The sequence below is a fragment of the Rhipicephalus microplus genome, chromosome 2 (assembly GCF_043290135.1).
Source record: "Rhipicephalus microplus isolate Deutch F79 chromosome 2, USDA_Rmic, whole genome shotgun sequence".
NCBI classification, from domain to species: Eukaryota; Metazoa; Arthropoda; class Arachnida; order Ixodida; family Ixodidae; genus Rhipicephalus; species Rhipicephalus microplus.
The window spans coordinates 18,466,739-18,486,544 of NC_134701.1; the positions used below are offsets into that span (position 1 = coordinate 18,466,739).

At 43.5% G+C, this 19,806-nt stretch overlaps 1 protein-coding gene across 4 annotated transcripts in view; it reads left to right on the top strand.

Moving 5' to 3' along the window:
- Positions 1-19,806, top strand: part of LOC119169192 (FMRFamide receptor-like) — a 1,338,388-nt gene that overhangs the window by 946,833 nt on the left and 371,749 nt on the right. For all 4 annotated transcript variants that reach the window (XM_075886260.1, XM_075886259.1, XM_075886261.1 and 1 more), the window contains one exon: positions 19,203-19,293. The gene's annotated coding sequence lies outside the window, so the exon portion shown is untranslated. The remainder of the gene's footprint in view (positions 1-19,202; positions 19,294-19,806) is intronic.

Below are 19,806 nucleotides of genomic sequence, written 5' to 3' on the forward strand. Positions count from 1 at the left end.
AGCAAACAGAGCAAGGGACGTGTATACGAGTCTTCAAGCCAAAAGACGTTATCACACGTGCAAAAAAGACAAAAAAAAAAGAAGAGAGAGAGAGACTCTCGTTTTGTCTCCACGCAAGCTTGAAATCGATAGATGATAAAGACAATTTTCTGGCCCAAAAGACGCCAGGGAAAGTTTCCGCAAAGCAGCGTCGCGTACTTGGAGAGCATAAAAAAGTGGAGTACGCGTTTTATGGGAACGACAGCCACACAGAAAACGAGATGAATTGTGACTGCCTTTAGATGTGAGAATCAATGCTAATTAGGAGAGTTGTGAGTTAATGAGCCAAATTTCTCCTAAATAACTCTAATGGAAACAAACTGAGTATTCATCTGGTGAAAGTGACACTAGTGACAGTGAATTTATATTAGTTGATTGCCGTTGTCATATGCCGATATATTTTTATTTTTATTTTATATTTGGCAAACTATAGGAAGGTGGCCTATATATATGTTAAAGCAGGCTATCCCAACATCATGACAGTAATGTACAAGATACATAGTGCACGGTTATACAGCCACACGTGGTGGTTTCTATCTTCTAGTATAATGCTGGGCTAACGCATTGTAATTATTTTTTTCTATTTTCGACCATGTTTACCGGGCCGTTTTTGGATTTGGTTTTATTCGAAGCATTGACGATATATTATCAATAGGGCGAACGCAAGTACTGGTGCAATGGACGAGTGGTTACAGCGCTCAGCTACAATCTAGGAGGTACTGGGTTTGATTCGCAGTGTCACCGAGCGCTTTTTTAAAGAGGTTTCCTGGCCTGAGATTATGCGTGGCGGCGGGTGCTAATTTCGTGAGAAGTTGGCTTTCGCACTGTCTTCTTTTACTCCCCTTTTGACCCAAAAGCGCTGTGCCATGCTCCTTTATAAATTACATAATTTAGGGTTCATAATTTTCCCTGTTATCCTCTCTTATCGCAAAAGTACCCAGTGCTAAAATACCAATATCATAGGTGGTATATTACTTTTCACGTGTTTAGATATTCGACCCGATTAAAGTCATCACTATACTTTAACGAAAATCTAGACATGCAGCGAGCTAGTTGCTTGCAGCCAAGTTGACTGCCTTTGTCGGGACACATATTCGTGGTAATTTGGTGGGCATCTTTACATGCAGCAAGGCGAAAGAGCGCGGACAATTAGAGAAGACGCAAACAGAGTGATTAGTTTATGTCTTTTTTCCCGCTTTCTGTCATGTTGCACGCTTTAGTGTAAAGACGCTGTGAATGGTTAACTTGAACTGTAGCAGCTCATCGAGTTCTGTTGAGAGGGTCCCCTACTGTCCAGAGCAGAACAGAACAGTGGCAATATGATTTGTGTCATACAGAGATACTTTGCTTTTGGTTACCACGATAAATTTTTAAACCGAAGTTTATTTTTTTAGTAACAACAGTTCCAGTGCAGATGAAAGATGCATGGACAAAATTGTTGTATTCAGCTTGACTAGGTTTCGGACTTTAATAGTAATTGCCAACCGATATTACAGGAACCATAGATATCACACACATATATAGAACCATGGGTGATAGTTTGTTTATTCTGATTAAAATCGATATGTTGAAATTGACATATTCAACCAATGCAATGTGTACAAGATATGCCATTTAGAGTAGCTATGCTCTAAACTAATCTTCGCTGGTTGGTTCCATTTGACCCGATTTTACGCTCATGACTGTACGTTGGCAAATGAAACAACTTCTTTGAATGCACATATTTTGTGTAAGGTCACATTTATTTTCATGCAGTTAAAAACAAATTGAAATGTATAATGGCTGAGAAGAAAAAGAACTAGAAATTCGTACAAATCATTACCAAACTTACTGATCAATAATAAACGGATTCTCATTCAAAAGATACACACCCAGCCACCCAAACACACACACACACACACACACACACACACACACACACACACACACACACACACACACACACGTACATGCATACATACACACATACATTAGCTGAGGTGTAAATACTAAAATGAATGGCTATAAAACACCCATCTTTATACACTCATTTTGAATACACAGGAAGTAGCTTACGAGAGAAATCCACCAGCACTGTTATGTTTGAACTCGGCGTTTCTCGAACCATCCCAGAAAAGCTTGATGCATAGTTCCTGCTGCTACCCAGTGACAAGCAATTTTTATAAGAAACACAAGAATAAAGCCCTTGACAATGTCATGCCAAAGAAAAGGGCTGTGCATCAAAATTTCGTACATGTCTGCAAGATTACTCTGTTTATTTGCATAGCTTGGCTCATTCACAACACACTAACAAAGCATGTTAGGACACTTGGGCTGAAAAGTCGGCACAGCGCAAAGAATTTCTAGACAATACATGGACATTACCATTCTAAGCTTCTAAGCTCTTCGGTGCAAACAGTGTTTATATTGATAGTTATATCCCCATTACGTTTCCCGAAAACACTCCACAAAAAGACTTCCGACACAGTTCCTCTACATCTGTCTGTTAGTCTGCTTGAAAAAATATTAGTTCGCTGGTGGGCAATGACTGTACACTAATTATGTCAGTTCATGCTCAAGTGCACTCCATGTATGTCTTGCTGCTGGCCTCAACTGCGATGTTGCTCAGCAGATGTGTGTAAAATCACAACTAATGCTATACCACTACAAAGTAATTATGTGTCATTTGCAGGAAACAGGAACAACAATGAAATACCATAAGAACATTTACCTTCACACAGTTTACAAAATGTAAATACATTTTCACAGAGCTTTCACAGCTCATCTGAGAATAGCACTACTGGTTATAAACACATTGTTACCTCCACTAACAAACTATTTTAGGATGCCAGCTTCAATATTAGAGTAAACGAGTACCTTTGTAGGTCTAAACAATTGTACTGGCGCCTAGAAAAAGATAAGTAAATGCATGCTATAGCTACATATAAATTAAAATAAATACTTCTATTTCTAGTATGAAGAAAGCTGCATAGATGATAAATCACTTGCGTAGTATACAATACATTATTACCACATTGCGAAAAGAATACTTCAAATGCAATTCAATAGTAAGCATCACCACCACGTCGATATCGACACTGTATTCGCACAGTCACCGTAAATGGACCTTTCAAGAAATTGGAGCGTGCCCCATATATGGCAGCTGCAAAGTATTACAGGAGGCCGGAGCGACGGCGGAGTGTTGCCTGCTCGCGTAAGCGTTGGCTCCCCTCATGTTCCGCACCGCGTGGACGTACGAATGCATCATTGGGGCAATATCGCACGTAATAGCCCTGTGTACATATGCACTCACAGAAGAGGAGCAACCAAGTGAACATGGAGCCGGCAAAGAGTAGTACCCTTGGCTTATTAATGACCCGGGAAAATGCTCACATATTCACGAAAATTCACATTGATTTAGAAACTTTACTCGGCATTTTCGGCGAGTCTGCTGTGCTTCGTTACGTAACGGAAGCTTTCGACATTTGTTTTATTGTCAGCATGACAGTAAACTTTGATCATACTTTATGATGGGTACTACCATTCATGACATACTTCCGCGCGATGCGCAGTGAGAGACTGTGGCACTTGGAGCATGATCATCAATGTCGACATCTCATCAATATAAGTGGCTTTGAACGCCACTATACTGTGTAGATTTAGATACTAATTGGTTGTTTCAAATGCTGCATGTGAGAAAGATTGAGCTTTGGACGCTGAGAGTAGTAAAAACTAGCTTACAGCACGTTCATAGAGCGAACATTAGGTGAGTGCAATCGGGTGGGTAGATTGCATAATTACGGCACAGTGTCGCCCAACATATAGCGAGAATACCACGCACAATTCACTTCGCATGCAGTATTTGTTTGCAAACAGCGCAAGACACGTTGCGTCTGCGTAGTTGTCGCTTTTCTGACTGAGTTTGATAACTCAAGAATTTTGTACCTGAATGCGTAAACGTTGTGAGTAATTAAAAAAGAACAAATATATAACAGAATTAGCGTTAGTGTACGTATTCTACACAAGGTTTTATTTTACTGTTGAAGCTCCCGTGATCTATGGTTTCAGTACAGTTTCTAATTATGCTAAGTTAGCAATTTGTTGTTTAGATAGATGCCTCTCCAAGCTGCCGAAAACATACAACCGTTCCTGTCACATTTGCCAAAAGCGCCATGGACAAAACACCTGAAGGGCTTGTCACAGCTGTGTTCAGAAGCGAAAATTCCACAGCGTGAATATTTTCATGGTGCTAATAAGGATTCATTATCGTGGCACAGTAAGTTTAAGCCAGAAAACTTTCATAAATATAGCTGTGCAAGGCAAATATTGGTGAGACTGTGACTTTAAAAGCAATGATGGGAGCCACGTTCAGTGTAGCGCTTACATCAGCTGCAGTGTAGCTGAAGGCGAGTTTCGCTTTTATCGATAGTTTTGAAACTATAACTAGCACTCTTTGCCTTGACACAAAAAAACAAAAAAAAATGAGATGCGCAATGCAAACATAGGTGAGGCCTCTAGATTTATAGTGAATAAAAAAGCTGATGCGATTGATTATGACAAAGTAATATACAGCAAAATACGCACTATGTAAAAACTCGCAGAGTTTCTCATGCAATAACCAAAAATGACTTGAAGGCAAAAGTCATCTGCTTGTTGATGGTTCAGTGAACTGGGAGCGCGGGGGTAAACACAGACACAAACCAAAGAAGAGGCACACAGCATGAGCGCTCATCTGCCTCTTTTTTTTTCCAGTCCATTTGTTGGTCCTTCCCATCTTGCTGCCAAAGTTGTTTTTTTTTTACCTAAAGTGACTTTGCAATGGTTGTATGACTAGAAGTATTCCATAGTTTCAGCTCCTCACCTGATTCTGCTCAGTCTCCCTGATGGGTGGGCCGATCACTGAGACATGCAAAGCGACGATGTCGTGTCATGACGGGATCATGAGACAATCATAATGAATTTGCACAGTCTGGTGATCCGTGAAGTCACGATGGCATCCTATGGCGACGGCATTATGCGATGGTTTTTGCATCGCTCTTGTCGACGCCGCCACCGCGAGACGCCGAAGCCACAATGGATAAGTTTTTTGTTTTTACGAGAACACTTTAGATGCCTCACCAGACTTGCGAAATAATTCATCGTTTGTTTCCCACGTCGACGGCGTCGAGTGATCGAAAAACTCAGCACGTGATGACGACAGCGTATAAAGCCTGACAATACCGATAATTGTGACTTCAATAAGGCGTCACGTAATCTGACGTGATTAGGTCATCGCATGACATCCTAGCTTAGTTAAATGTGGTCTGAGCATGGAGGCAATGCAACATCAGTTTTGCGCTGCCTCTGGTTTTGGGGGCAGTGGAAAACTTCATCAGGTGCAAAAAGTTTGCTAAGGGTGTTAATGTTGGCGGGCTTGCGTGTCGGCAGGGGAATGCAAAAAAAAAAAAACACTTACCGCCCTCAAGCTACACCAGCACTTGCCCACACTTAAGCTACACCAAAGCACTCCCCTTTTCTCAGCCATATTGCGAGAGGAATTTTCACACACCGCGAAAAATTGTCAGACGCCACGTACAGGGGATATCGATGATATGCGAAGCACGAGTGAGAAAGGTCGATATATGACTTCAATTCACCACGTGTTACGAGGCGCATGAGTGTAGTACACAGTAAACACAAGTGGAAATGTTATACGAACTCAGGTATCTGCATAAGATGAAAGTATAGTGCTTAAAGCCGCGTAACGGCGGCACCACTGACGTTTCCAACGACAGCCCCAGCAGTGGTAGGCATATAAATTATGTCGTACATAACTTCCTTGTCATGATTATTATATTTGCGCTTGGCATATGTGTTCGTCTTTCATTACCGTCTCGTAATACCAAATTTGTTATATGTGAAGCTGGGAGAACGGCTGCGAGCGTGCTATGTGCGTAGCATGTGGTCATGTTTTACATAACCGGAATATCATGATTATCAAGTTTGAATGTGTTACTTATATTTGTCATCTGTTCACGTCACGTAATACCAAATTTGGTGTATGTGAAGCTAGCAGAATGGCCACGAGTGCATCATGAGCATGGGCGTGTGCTCAGATTCGGGTGCACGTTAGAGAACCCCAGGTGGTCGAAATTTCCGGAGCCCTTTACTACGGCGTCTCCCGTAATAATATAGTGAATTTGGGACGTTAAACCCCACATATCAATCAAATCAATCATGAGCATCGTATATAGTCAAGTTCCTACATAATACGAATGTCATGATTATCATGTTTCTACCAGGGATATACCCTCGTCATCCATTTGCGTCACGCAATACCAAATCTGGTGTATGTAAAGGTAGCAAAGCGGCCGTGAACGCACTATGAGCGTAGCTTGTAGTCATGTTTTACATGACACGCATGTCATGATTATTATGTCAGGACGTGTAGTTTCTTTCGTTGTCTACTAACGTCACATAACACCAAATTTGGTACAATTGAAGCTAGGCGAAATGGCCACGAGGGCATCACGAGCGTGGCATGAAGTCATGTTCTTTTGTGACACGAATGGCATGATCCTCGTGTTTGCACCAGTCATATACCTTCGTCATCTATTCACGTCACATAATACGGTATATGTGAAGGTAGCGAGCGAAACGACCCTGAGCGAACGATGAGCGTAAGGCGTGCAGTCATGACTTACAAGATATGCATCTCATGATTTCCACGTTAGGGCCTGTCACCAATGTTTGCCATGCAGTCTTGTCATACCATACCAGTTCTGATATGTCATGTGAAGGAAACCACCGTAAGAGCAGCAAGACCATGAGATCTATATCATGCCATTTGTGACATACATATGATAATTTTCATGTTATGACTAGTCATTTATGCTCCTCATAAAGTGATTTCATGCCACAAAAATTTTGTGTATCGATACGATTATCGAAACGGCCAGGAGAGCTAGAAATCGTTGACGACTAGATAGATAGATAGATAGAAAGATAGATAGATAGATAGATAGATAGATAGATAGATAGATAGATAGATAGATAGATAAATAGATAGATAGATAGATAGATAGATAGATAGATAGATAGATAGATAGATAGATAGATAGATAGATAGATAGATAGATAGATAGATAGATAGATAGATAGATAGATAGATAGATAGATAGATAGATAGATAGATAGATAGATAGATAGATAGATAGATAGATAGATAGATAGATAGATAGATAGATAGATAGATAGATAGATAGATAGATAGATAGATAGATAGATAGATAGATAGATAGATAGATAGATAGCATGGAAGTCTGAGTGTTCAGACGTAGTTAGTCGTTTCTTCGCAACAGCCGCACCTTACAGAAGCAGGCGAAGGCGGAGAAGTGTCGTCTGCTCTGCCCGTTGGCACTCCGCTTTCCCATAATGTCCTAAAACCAATTCACCAGGAAAAGGCGCTGCGTGGCACTTTTTGTCATAGTACATTCCCACGCAAGACAAGGATCATGAAATAGCCGTGAAATAGAGGTATGTAGGTACAGCGTACTCAAATATTCTAATATACTATATGTAGAATAACGTCTTCCCATTATGGAGTAAAATGAGAGAAGGTCTTTCCGTTCTGCCTAAAATATTACACGTACTTTGAGTAGAGGGCTTTTGCGTGGTGTAGCACTTGTTCCACTACTCATGCACTTTAGCTGCCACGTCGCCATGATCTACTAACACCACTCACGAAAAAACACGAGTCGATACTAGGCCTTCTCGCCTTGTTTCTCGGCCCGAGCCGCACAGTCGTCGCCGGATCAAAAGCCTTTTCATAAATAGTGTGACAGACGAATGAATCTATGGCTCAGGGTCATATTCATGGTCATCGCCTTAAGAGTATGATAATGAAAAACCCAAGAAATTTGACTCTACAAAAGCTGTAAACTCTGTGTGCACGTTGGCCAATATTTTCAAATGAGCTGTTTTAGCTGCACCCTCTCTCATTGCAATACAAAGTAATCAGAGCGTGGTCTCGGAGATTCGCATAGTTAATTGTGGAGGTTAAGGGCAAAGAAAAAAGGAACGTTTGTGCACTGTCCAGAGGTCGCGTTATCTTTAAAATGTCGTCATAGGGGCATGCATGGCTCTGGGAAAATGTTTTCCTAAACACTGCGTAAGTGTAACGTTAAACATTGTGAGACTTTAGAAAAACAAATAAGCTATGCTAAGTGATAGCTACCAATATAATATTTAAAATGGTTCCAAAGCGGGCTTGTTGTGAACAGTTATTCGAAACGGTGCAAAAACGGGGCACAGAAGACACCACACCACACAGGCGTTGGCTTATAAAAAAATTTATTGCGAAATACAAAGACAGAAGACAAGACAAGATGAGTGATAAACATGCTAAAATGATAACTAGGAGTTACAGGTAACTGATGGTGTTAATATTACAGTTATGCAATTTTCTCGTCAAAAAACTGGATGTACCGTGAACTAACGCAAGGGCTCCTTTCCATAAGTGTGAATCATTCAATTATCTAGCGCGTGCGCTGCTCCACATGCTTTCTGATGATGGTGGCTTCGTCAAAATTCAGAATTTAATTACATATCCTACTTTATAGCACGAAGTTGCTGCCTTGCTTTTGCTTGACGTTGTTGGCGTTCTTCTTGAGGCGATTATTAAGACAGTGTCCAGTTTGTCTTATACAAGAAAGGCCACAGCTCAGAGAGATGTCAAGTACAACTGTCTTTACGCGAGTGTAGTAACGGGCGTCTGCTACTTCTTCTCACGTTCTTTTTCTGTTTCAAACGTTCATCTTGGCTAACTTTCTTCTATTATTAAGGCGTTAAGCTTTCCTGGGGTCGAGAAGGCAACTGAAAGCCCGGCCCTGCCTGCCAGTTTCTTTAATATGTGGGACACTTCATGCACATATTGAACAGCAGCCAGCTTTGATTCGTCAATCTCGCCGGTCTTTCCAGGTGTTTTTCCTGTTCGAATTTCGGCTAAAATGTCGTGTACTGGCGCAAGTTGTGTAGGTCCGTCGAAAAACCGGCCACGGCGATTGTACTTCACCTTTGAAAGTCATTGAAATCTCGTCACGACACGTGCAATGCAGGAGGGTAGATTTGCAATTTACCTCATCGAATTCCTTAAGTGGGCTAACGGGAGTGGCAAAAGGCTTTTGGCTGAGCGAAGTGCATATCTCCAGCATACATGTTCATATTCGAACAATAGAAGAAAGTTTAGAAAGAGAATTGAGCCATGCTTCGGCAGCTCTTTGGCGAGCGTGGGACCATCCGCTGTTTTCCTGAAGATCCCGTAAATGGTCTGTACCACTGTGATCACAGTCTTCATTACCACGTTAATGAAGACTGCGTAGTCGTCGGCGTACGTGAATACCTCCTTGAAGAATACATCTGCAATGCTTCGTTCGATGTCATGGTCGTAGTGGGTGAGCAACAAGTCGGTTTGCACATGTACAAGATGGGAACCTACGCATACTCCTTTGTTCAAGAAGAACATCTCCGAAAACTGGGCTGCCGAGAGGCACAAGTACTTCAGAAGCTCAAGAACCTGTTCACATTTGTTCCCCACTCATTTTGGAAGCGCGCAATTCTGTATGTCTCAACGCCTTCATTTACGACTTCAATTGAATGCGAGTGTGGCAAGGAGCTTTGAAGTCGTTACACCACAAGCTTGATGCAAGCTTATGGCCCCAAGGTAAACGTTGGTTGGACTATGGTTCTCCCCTTGCGCCTGTTAACCGCCGTCACCGAAAATATAAGCAAGAAAGCAAGGGCAGATATCAGAGACCAGGAAGCCGCCACTAAGGCAGCCAAGGGTTCTGTGTGCCCTACATGCATGCCATTTCGCATAAGTTGCGAAGGATAGCGAAAAAGGCTGGTGCGGATGTAATGTTTTTTGCTCCCGAACAATTACTAGGAATGTACAAAAAGGCTAATGCAGACAATAGGGGTACACGAGATTGTAAAATCAAGCACCAGTAAAAAATTGTGAATTGTCGTGGTGTTTTCTATTGCACTACTTTGGCTTGTGATTACGTGTACATAGGTCAATTCGGAAGGTGTGTGAACGATAGGAAACACAAGTACAACGTAGCAAAAAGTGTATCTGGTCATTTCGCCTTTGAATGTCAGAAGTGTGTTTGCGTCCGTGTGTTTCAAAACACTCGTATTTTCTATAGGGCCCGTGACAGAACTACACATGAAATCATTAAAGCATATGCAATTGACAAAATGAAAGAAAATGGTGTGAGCGTGGCTTCTATAGCTTTGTGAGCTAAAGAAAAGAAGTATCTAGAATGTTTACTTTGACGTTGAGAAGTGCAATTTGTCGCAATCAGTGATGACGCGTGCATCAGCTGTGCTGTATCTTAACATGATCCTTCTCAGGTTTCATCGGTTTACTGTTATTGTATAAATAGCATGTATGATCGCAAATAAAACATTGGTTGCAAGTTAGCGCTGTGTGTGTGCCTATTTCTTTTTGTGTCCTTGTCGCGGTGCGCTATACCCATATGATGATGAACCCCAACCAACTAGCCCGGCAATGTGCCTTAGAAAATTAAAGTTTCTCCGCCTAATCTTTCGAGATGAAATTCACATTACCAAACGTTTATACACGATGAGTTCATACTACTGTGTCACATAGAAAATACCATTAAAAAATCTTTAGGTCAGCTGTCATACCGGTCTCTTTGCTTATTAATTATTTCCGTATACGACTCATGAATGGAATAAGTTAAATCCGAGTGTTCTTCCCGTTACAGCGGATGTTTCTTGTTCGTCACTAGATGATGTGTGGTTCTCGTGAATCATCGCATTCACTGCTGAGCAAATCTGTGCCTTTTTGTACTGTACAAATTGTGTTCTTTTACCCCCTTAAAATAATGCCCACTTGGACGATGTAGGAAGCACTCTTGCAAAAAAATAAACAAAAATAAACTAAAAGCGCTGCAGGCATGATGGCGAATTCTCCTTGTTCTCTGTAACAAGAATCTTCAACTGGCCCTTCTCTTGTCAAAACTAACCAGTGACACCAGTTTCACTGTCGATCTATCATAAACCGCGGGGGCAACATCTCGAGTCCCTTCTAGATGTACCTGGTCGCCTCGTTTGGTTCATCTTCTCCACCATTCTTTACAAAGAAGTCACATATCTGAAAATTAACAAATTCAAAAGCCTGTAAGCCATAGTCATATTTTTATCATGTTTTACGTGTCTTTTCTACTCTTTTTCCCGCCTATATACTTAGTGTTTGCGAGCATGGTTGGAAGTCGCTGCCTGTGAGGTGTGGTCTCTTCTGTGTCCCGTTTCAGTGTTGTTGTGAATATCATTGTAATCATGTTTGGTACTTTTGTGATGTAAACTAGGAAACCCGACTTGCGACAGTTACGAAGAAGTGGTGCCGAGAATGAGGAAAAAGCGGAGCTGATTGCCATTTCCTCCTTATGACCCTCATATCACTCTTTTCACTTTCTTTGGAAAAGAAATAACCAATCAGTCAATCAATCAATCAATCAATCTTTTATTTAACATGCCTAGAAACGAGCATAAGGTCTTTGCGCACGCTCACGCAAAAAACAAAAACACATTACAGTATTCTGAAAAGCGAGGATTTCGTACATTGCGAATTTTTGAATAATAATAATAATAATAATAATAATAATAATAATAATAATAATAATAATAATAATAATAATAATAATAATAATAATAATAATAATAATAATAATAATAATAATATAATTTATTGCACCCTTCAATGAAAAATAAAAAGGAACGGGGCCTTCTTACTCTCCTAAGACTCATGCGACTAGGCCCGGACGAGCCGGCTACAGAGATCTATTACAATGCGACAGAAACTAATTGTATATCTAACAGAAACAGACAACATGTTATCGCCACTGCTTTTTTGCAGGCAGTAAATAAAAAAGAAAACAAAGGAGAAACCAAGAGTGCATACGACATACAAGTAGACATTGCCGCGTGATTTTACTGCTCAGAGAGTAATTTCTTTACTCCTTTTTTTCAACTGAGAAAAACACTTCAGGTAGTTCTTTGAAATTTTGAGAATATATACGCTTTACACGCTTCTTGATATCTGGTAAAAATTCGTGGTACAGGAAAACAGTTTTTTTCCTTATAGGTCAATGCACAACATATTGAACTTGAAACTCATCACACCAGTTGTATGTTAAAAAATTGTTTTTGTAAACAAAAACCGGAACCCACAAAAACCTAAATCATTAAAATTGTAATGGCATCTCCATTACTACCGTAATCAACACTTTTTAGAATATTTCGAGGCAAACAGCCTATGCGTGTTTTCTAGCACTCTGAAAAAAAAAAAAAACGCGAGAACTGTTACACCGTAACTCACAGCAGTATATGCAAGCGAATCAACTATAATTTTTATTTTTTGTGGGAGAGGCACCAAACTCTTCATGTTGAAAAGCAGACATGGCACGCATCTTAGTTTAGAACAAATAAATGCCATGTGATGCTGTCAAGACATAAAAGTATGAAATACTACGCCACAGTATCTGAGTGAATCAACATTTTCTACTGCAGTACCTTTGCATGGATTGAAATACTCAGTGTGAAGACAATGGTATATTTATTATTGCATTTTTTTAGTTAGTGGGCTTGGGAAGTTCATTTACAATTAAGCAATTTACTTCAAACCATAGCAAGGCAGTATGATTTGAATAATAATAATAATAATAATAATAATAATAATAATAATAATAATAATAATAATAATAATAATAATAATAATAATAATAAGCTGTTGAGTTAGATTCTCAAGCTACGCTATAAGAAACGCCATAGTGGAGGTCTTCAGAAATGACGGCCACCTGGGGTTCTTTACGTGCACATATATTTTAGAACACGGGACTCGAGCATTTTTGCCTGCGTCAAAAATGCGGTCACCGCGGCAGGGATTTGACCCAGAACCTTCGCGTGAGAAGTTTCCTTCTCCCTTGCCATGGTATATTATTGTTACACGACATCGGCAACGAAAGAGCATCATAGACGACGAAGATGATGAAAGCGACCGTGCTCGTGTTGTTGTTGCTGCTGTTTTGAAAAATTATCATTGGATAAAGTCAGAACTTCCTACATCTAAGATATTGCTGGAACAAACAGTGGTGTGTATCTCGGCAGTTAGAAACTACAATCACCAGATTACTATGCAGAATTCCGCATCTGAATTACTACCTACATAAAGCTGGACTAACAGCATCTCCGTTGTGTCTCTTTTGCAAGGAATCGGAATCAATAGATCATTTCTTTTTATCCTGTAAACGTTATGCTTATCAAAGGAAAAGATACCTGGTCGAACCAATTGAGATGCTAGGTTTAAAAATAAACGTGAAACTAATTTTATCCTTCGGAGGGATTACATTAGGTTATAGCCACAGGGAGGTTTTCTCTGCTGTGTGCGAGTACATAAGGGCAACAAACAGATTACCCTGTTAGCCTAATGTTATTTACGGCTACGAGACTACCTGAATGCCTGACTGAACACACTTAGTGATCCTGCCGCCCGGTTCTTGGCCGATTCCCCTTTGTGGGCGAGTGCCATCAAAGCCGAAGGTTCATCATCATCATCACCTTCCATTTTGGCTGCAGCTGCCTCTGACTCTCCCTGTATATTTTGTAAATATAATTATTTCATTCATTCTCTCATCCCCGTAACATTTGGTGGTGGTGCGGGGTACAACACGATATAACGGAGCTCCGCAGTGGCCGACGCTTGGATTTTTCCTCCATGGCGAACCAGGGACCGGCTCCCGCTGAGGCGACTACAACAACAACTGTTGTCTTTCCGCAGGTAAAAGATCCTGGCACGTTCTGTGGCACGGATCATGTCGACATCGACTAATGGTTGCCGTTGTACGAACGTACAAGTTTAGAATTACCGCTGGGATGAAACTCTTATGTTAGCCAATATCCTGTTCTACTTGAAAGGAACAGCAAAAGTGTGGTTTGAGAATCACGAAGACGAAATTGGAAGCTGGGATGAATGCAAAGAAAAGATGCGCGCCCTTTTCAGCAAGTCTGTTGGTTGAAAGGCAGCGGCCAAGAAGAAGTTGGCATCTCGTGCGCAAACGCCATCAGAGTTATACGTGAGTTACATAAAGGACGGGCTTGCCCTTTGCCGAAAAGCGGACAACGGTATGGAAGAAACCGAAAAAGTAGCTCACATATTAAAAGGCATTGCAGATGATGCATTCAACCTTCTCATATGCAAGGACTGCAACACGGTCGATGCCATCATCAAGGAGTGCCAGCGTTTTGAGTCCGCAAAAAGTCGACGTATCGCCCATAATTTCACCCGACTACCGAACACAGCAGCAACCTGGTCGTGCGAAGACAGGCCTGCGCTACAGACGCCGTTAACTGCAGAGCTCGTGACCAAGATCATGAGACGCGAACTTGAAGCTCTGTCTCCTGCGTCCACGTGCTCCCATTCCTGTGACTCTAGCCCTCAGATGGTGCCACTGGTACATGTCAATGTGCGACAAGAGCTTTCCAATGCTGGACTGGCCTCCGAGTGCACTACAGCTCCATCTCAGCCGATCAACCGTCGTCGACCCCATGTTTCGTATGCCCAAAGCCGAAACCTTCCGGCGCGCCCTCGCAATCCAGCCGAGTGGAGGACTGCTGACGATCGCCTGATTTGTTTCAACTGCCACCGTATCGAACACGTGGCCCGCCATTGTAACACTCGGTGGTATTGGCATCAGGCATCCTCTGGGTACCCCCATCGGCCAGAGAGGGATCATGGACGCTTTCAAACTTACCGGGAGTCACCTCAGGCCACCAGTGAAGACGTTCCTTCTATGCCACCATATCGTCGTCGCTCTCCATCTCCGCATGCTCACCAGTCCCGTTCACCGCTCTCCCGTCGCCCATAGTCTCGCTCGCCCCAATTTTGCCGACCAACGTCGCCGACTGACCACCTGCCGCGGGAAAACTAGATGACGCAGCTCCCGGAGGTCATGTTGCATCGACCACTTGCCCGCCAAGTCCTCTGACCATGCTGCCGACACGACGCAACCTTATTGACGTTTAAGTAGATGACACACCCGTTGTTGCACTGGTGGACACAGGGGCTCACATATCAGTGATGAATTCAGAACTTCGTTGCCGCCTTAGGAAAGTTTTAACGCCACCCACAGTGCCACTCATCCAGGTCGCCGGTGGTGGCACGTTTCCCGTGCTTGGAATGTGCTCCGCACGCATAAGTATGGCTGATCGCTCCACGACAGTGCTATTTGCTGTGCTGGAGAAATGTTCCCATGAACTTATCCTCGGCATGGAATTTTTATCCGCATACTCTGCCTTTATCGATTGTGGAACCGGCATGCTTCAACTTGATTTACCGTGTTACCATGACAACCCAACACCAGCTCAACCCCGTCTGTGTTTTGCAGATCACGTTCGCCTAGCACCTCAAGCCGTTACTTACGTAAACCTGAGATCTGTCCCTCCTGTTCCCGATGGTGACTACATGTTGTCCTATTGCTGAAGTTCTGCTAGCCAAAATTGTTGCCGTGCCTCACACACTTTTGACAGTCACGGGAAATACAGCATCTCTTCCGATCCTAAACTTCAGCTGGTGCGCTCAAGTTATCCCAGATGGTATGACTTTGGCAAAACTTTTTTCTATAGATGCTGTCATTTTGGCGTTCGTTGCCGAATGTTCTTCGTCCTCTGCTTCGTTTTCATCCTCGAAGAGCGCAGCGGATGCCACCATCGACAAGATGATCGCTCCGGACCTTCTTGCAGCACAGACAGCTGACATCCGGCACCTGCTGATATCCTACCGCGACATCCTTGATTTTGATGACCGCCCTTTGCGTCAGACATCCTTTGTAACTCATAGGAATAACACTGGAGACGCCAGCCCCATCCGACTACGTCCTTATCGCATGTCTAATGCTGAGCGACAAGTTATCCAGCACGAAGTTGAAAAAATGCTCACAAAAAACGTCATCGAACCTTCCTGCAGTCCATGGGCATCGCCGGTCGTGCTAGTCAAGAAGAAGGATGGCAGTTGGCGCTTCTGCGTAGACTACCGTCACTTAAACAAAGTAACACGTAAGGACGCGTATCCACTGCCGCGGATTGACGATGCTTTCGACTGCCTACATGGGTCAGCCTACCTTTCATCTATCGATTTGCGATCAGGATACTGGCAGATTTCTGTCGATCATCGAGACCGGGAGAAAACCGCATTCATCACACCGGATGGACTTTTCCAGTTCAAGGTTATGCCATTCGGATTGTGTAGTGCGCCAGGTACATTTGAAAGAATGATGGACTCTTTCCTGCGTGGATACAAATGGACCACGTGCCTGTGCTATCTCGATGACGTCATCGTATTTTCACCTACATTCGAAAGCCACGTTAGCCGCCTAACGGCTGTTCTTGAGGTTTTCCGAAAAGCAGGACTTCAGCTCAACTCTTCCAAATGTCGCTTTGGCCGTCGGGAAATCACTGTGCTCGGCCACCTTGGCAGTGCTCGAGGCGTGCAACCTGATCCTGACAAAATTCGAGTTGTCAAAGATTTTCCCATACCACGTTCTGCGAAAGATGTACGGAGTTTCATCGGCCTTTGTTCTTATTTTCGACGTTTCGTGAAGAATTTTGCTGACATTGCCCGACCACTTACAGAGCTACTGAAGAAGGTCATGCCTTTTTATTGGGGTACTGACGAAGCAACTGCCTTCAGCACTTTTACAACATTACTTACTTCCCCATCCATCTTGACCCATTTCGACCCGTCAGCCCATACTGACGTTCATACGGATGCCAGCGGACCTGGAAGTGGTGCTATTCTCACCCAGCGGCAACGAAAACAAGATCGCGTCATTGCTTATGCCAGTCGCCTCCTTTCTCCTTCGGAGAGCAAGTTTTCCATTAAAGAGCGTGAGTGCCTCGCACTAGTCTGGGCAGTCGGAAAATTTCGACCATACTTGTTTGGCCGCACCTTTTCGGTAATTACAGATCACCATGCCTTGCGCTGGCTGTCGTCCTTTAAAGATCCAACGGGATGACTTGGCCGTTGGGCCTTGAAACTACAAGAATACAGCCTCGACGTGGCATACAAATCTGGCCTAATGCACCAGGATGCCGACTGTCTATCCCGCCACCCCGTGGACCCACCTGACCTTTCAGCACATGATTCTGACCCTTGTGTCTTCGTCATGTCGGCTTTCACCGACATACGCAAGGAACAGCTCAGCAATGTCCACTTGCGGTCTATCACGCAGAGTCTACGCTTGCCCCACGTAGACCCGTCGCTACACTTGTTCGTTCTACGCGATGGCATTCTCTACCGACGCAACACCAGCGCCGAAGGACCAGAGCTAGTACTCGTAGTTCCTGCGACACTCCGTTCCGCTGTACTTGAACAGCTTCACGACGCCCCAACCGCGGGACATCTCGGGGTCACGCGCACGTACGATCGCGTGCAGCTTAGAATCTTCTGGCCAGGTCTTTACCGTTCTGTGCGCCGATACGTTGCTGCATGTGACTCTGCCAGTGCTCCATACATTCCACCTTGCCACCAGCTGGTCCCCTCTAACCAATAGACATACCCACTGTTCCCTTCTACCGCGTCGGTCTTGATCTCGTTGGACCATTTCCAACTTCTCTCAATGGAAACAAGTGGATAGCCGTAGCCACTGATTACGCCACAAGATACGCTATCACACGAGCGCTAACGACAAGCTGTGCCACTGACGTCGCGGACTTCTTGCTTCATGACTTAATTCTTCACCATGGCGCTCCTCGACAGCTGCTCACTGATCGCGGTCGCTCATTTCTTTCAAAAGTAGTAAGTGACATCCTTCGCTCGTGTTCGACGCGTCACAAGCTCACTACGGCCTATCACCCACAAACAAATGGTCTTACCGAGCGCCTAAATCGAACATTGACAACGATGCTCTCCATGTACGTTTCTAAAGATCACCTTGATTGGGATAGTACTTTGCCTTATGTGACATTCGCGTACAATTCGTCACGCCACGACACCGCTGGCTTCTCCCCCTTCTATTTATTGTTCGGCCGCCATCCAGTGCTACCCTTCGAGACTCTTCTCCCATCAACGACGCAAACGGTTACAGAGTACGCCCGGGATGCCACAGATCGGGCTCAAGTGGCCCGCCAAATCGCACGAGAACGTCTTTTTGGCTCGCAGCTTTCTCAGAAGGCCCGCTGCGATAGCCATCACAGAGTAGTTTCCTACTCTCCAGGTTCATTGGTCCTCCTCTGTTCACCATGCCGCCACGTTGGCCTCTCTTCGAAGCTCCTGTCTCGCTACTCGGGGCCTTACAAGGTTTTACGCCGGCTTACCGATGTCACATACGAGATTGCTCCGTTGGACAGTCAGTCATCGTCGTCCGCACTCGCTACTGACGACGTCCACGTGACCCGCCTCAAACCGTATATATCCGCATATGACCCTACTCTCCTTTAGGCGCCGAGACGGCGCTCCCAGCAGCGGGGGGTTATATGTTACAAGACATCGGCAACGAAAGAGCATCATAGACGACGAAGACGATGAAAGCGACCGTGCTCGTGTTGTTGCTGCTGTTCTTTCTACTTGGCTGCAGCTGCCTCTGACTCTCCCTCTATATTTTGTAAAGATATTTATTTCGTTCATTCTCTCACCCCCGTAATATATATTGTGGCCCTTATTAGCTTTTGTTCTCTCTCTGTTTATTTCTTTCTCTTTTACTCCTATGTATTCTTTCGTTCTCTTTCCCCTCTAGTGCCTTGAGTGATTTGTCCATGTTGGTGTTTGTCTGTATACATATCAATGAGGGGTGGAATGAATCTGTTTATTAGGTGTCCAACGTACTTAGTAAGCGTATGCGTCTCAGTAAAGTGTGAACATGCTCTGCACTAATCTACCAGCGTGCCTACGTAATCCATGAATGAGCCTGCTTGCCGTCAGAAGTACCATGCGTGTCACCGTCCGATGCCTTAGCGATGATGCGTCATTTTAGTGTGTTTGAATCCCCAGAAGCGGCTCTAGCTACCGCCTTCTTCACGGGTCTGCACAGCTCTATTTATTTATATACTAGTAACATATATCAACTGTAACTATGTTTTGCTGCAACGACATTGGGGTGTAACTGAGCGGACGTCTTTGATCCACGCAGGGCCATTAGCACCGAAAAATCGTGGGTAACGCCTCTACAGCATGGGACGCCTTATGAAATAAAGACAGCAGGCTTAACGCACAGTTTCCAGGTGAGAACTCTTGCAATATCTTTCTCTTCTAAGGTAAACGCGCATCGCTCGTAAAGTTTAGGAACGATTTACAGTCGTTTCATTTGTTACGTCCTACCACAGCTTTGTCTGTCATGGTCATTTCGTTTGATATTAAGCTGAGTGGGACTATTTTTTCGCAAGTGGCGCATTCCCTTTATCTGTTGAGAATCGATGGGATTGGCTGACCTCACTGAGTTTTGCGGGTAACTGACGGGGTGTCAGTTCAGTAACATCTCTCGAGGACAAGATGGCAAAATATTAGCATACTTTAAGACATCACCGCTTCTATATTTTAGGCGGCATTGGTCAGTCCGTTTCTTTCACAGTGCATGCGATAAAAGCGCAGACTAAGCTTACGTTTTTTTTTCTTCTTTTTTGTCATTCATTTTCCGAGTGGCATAGCAAATTAGGTTGGCATGTTTTCGCACACTGACAGTCGAGACCAGTTTCTTCAGGAATATTTGTGGACGCGAAGCAACGCGCTACCACTCA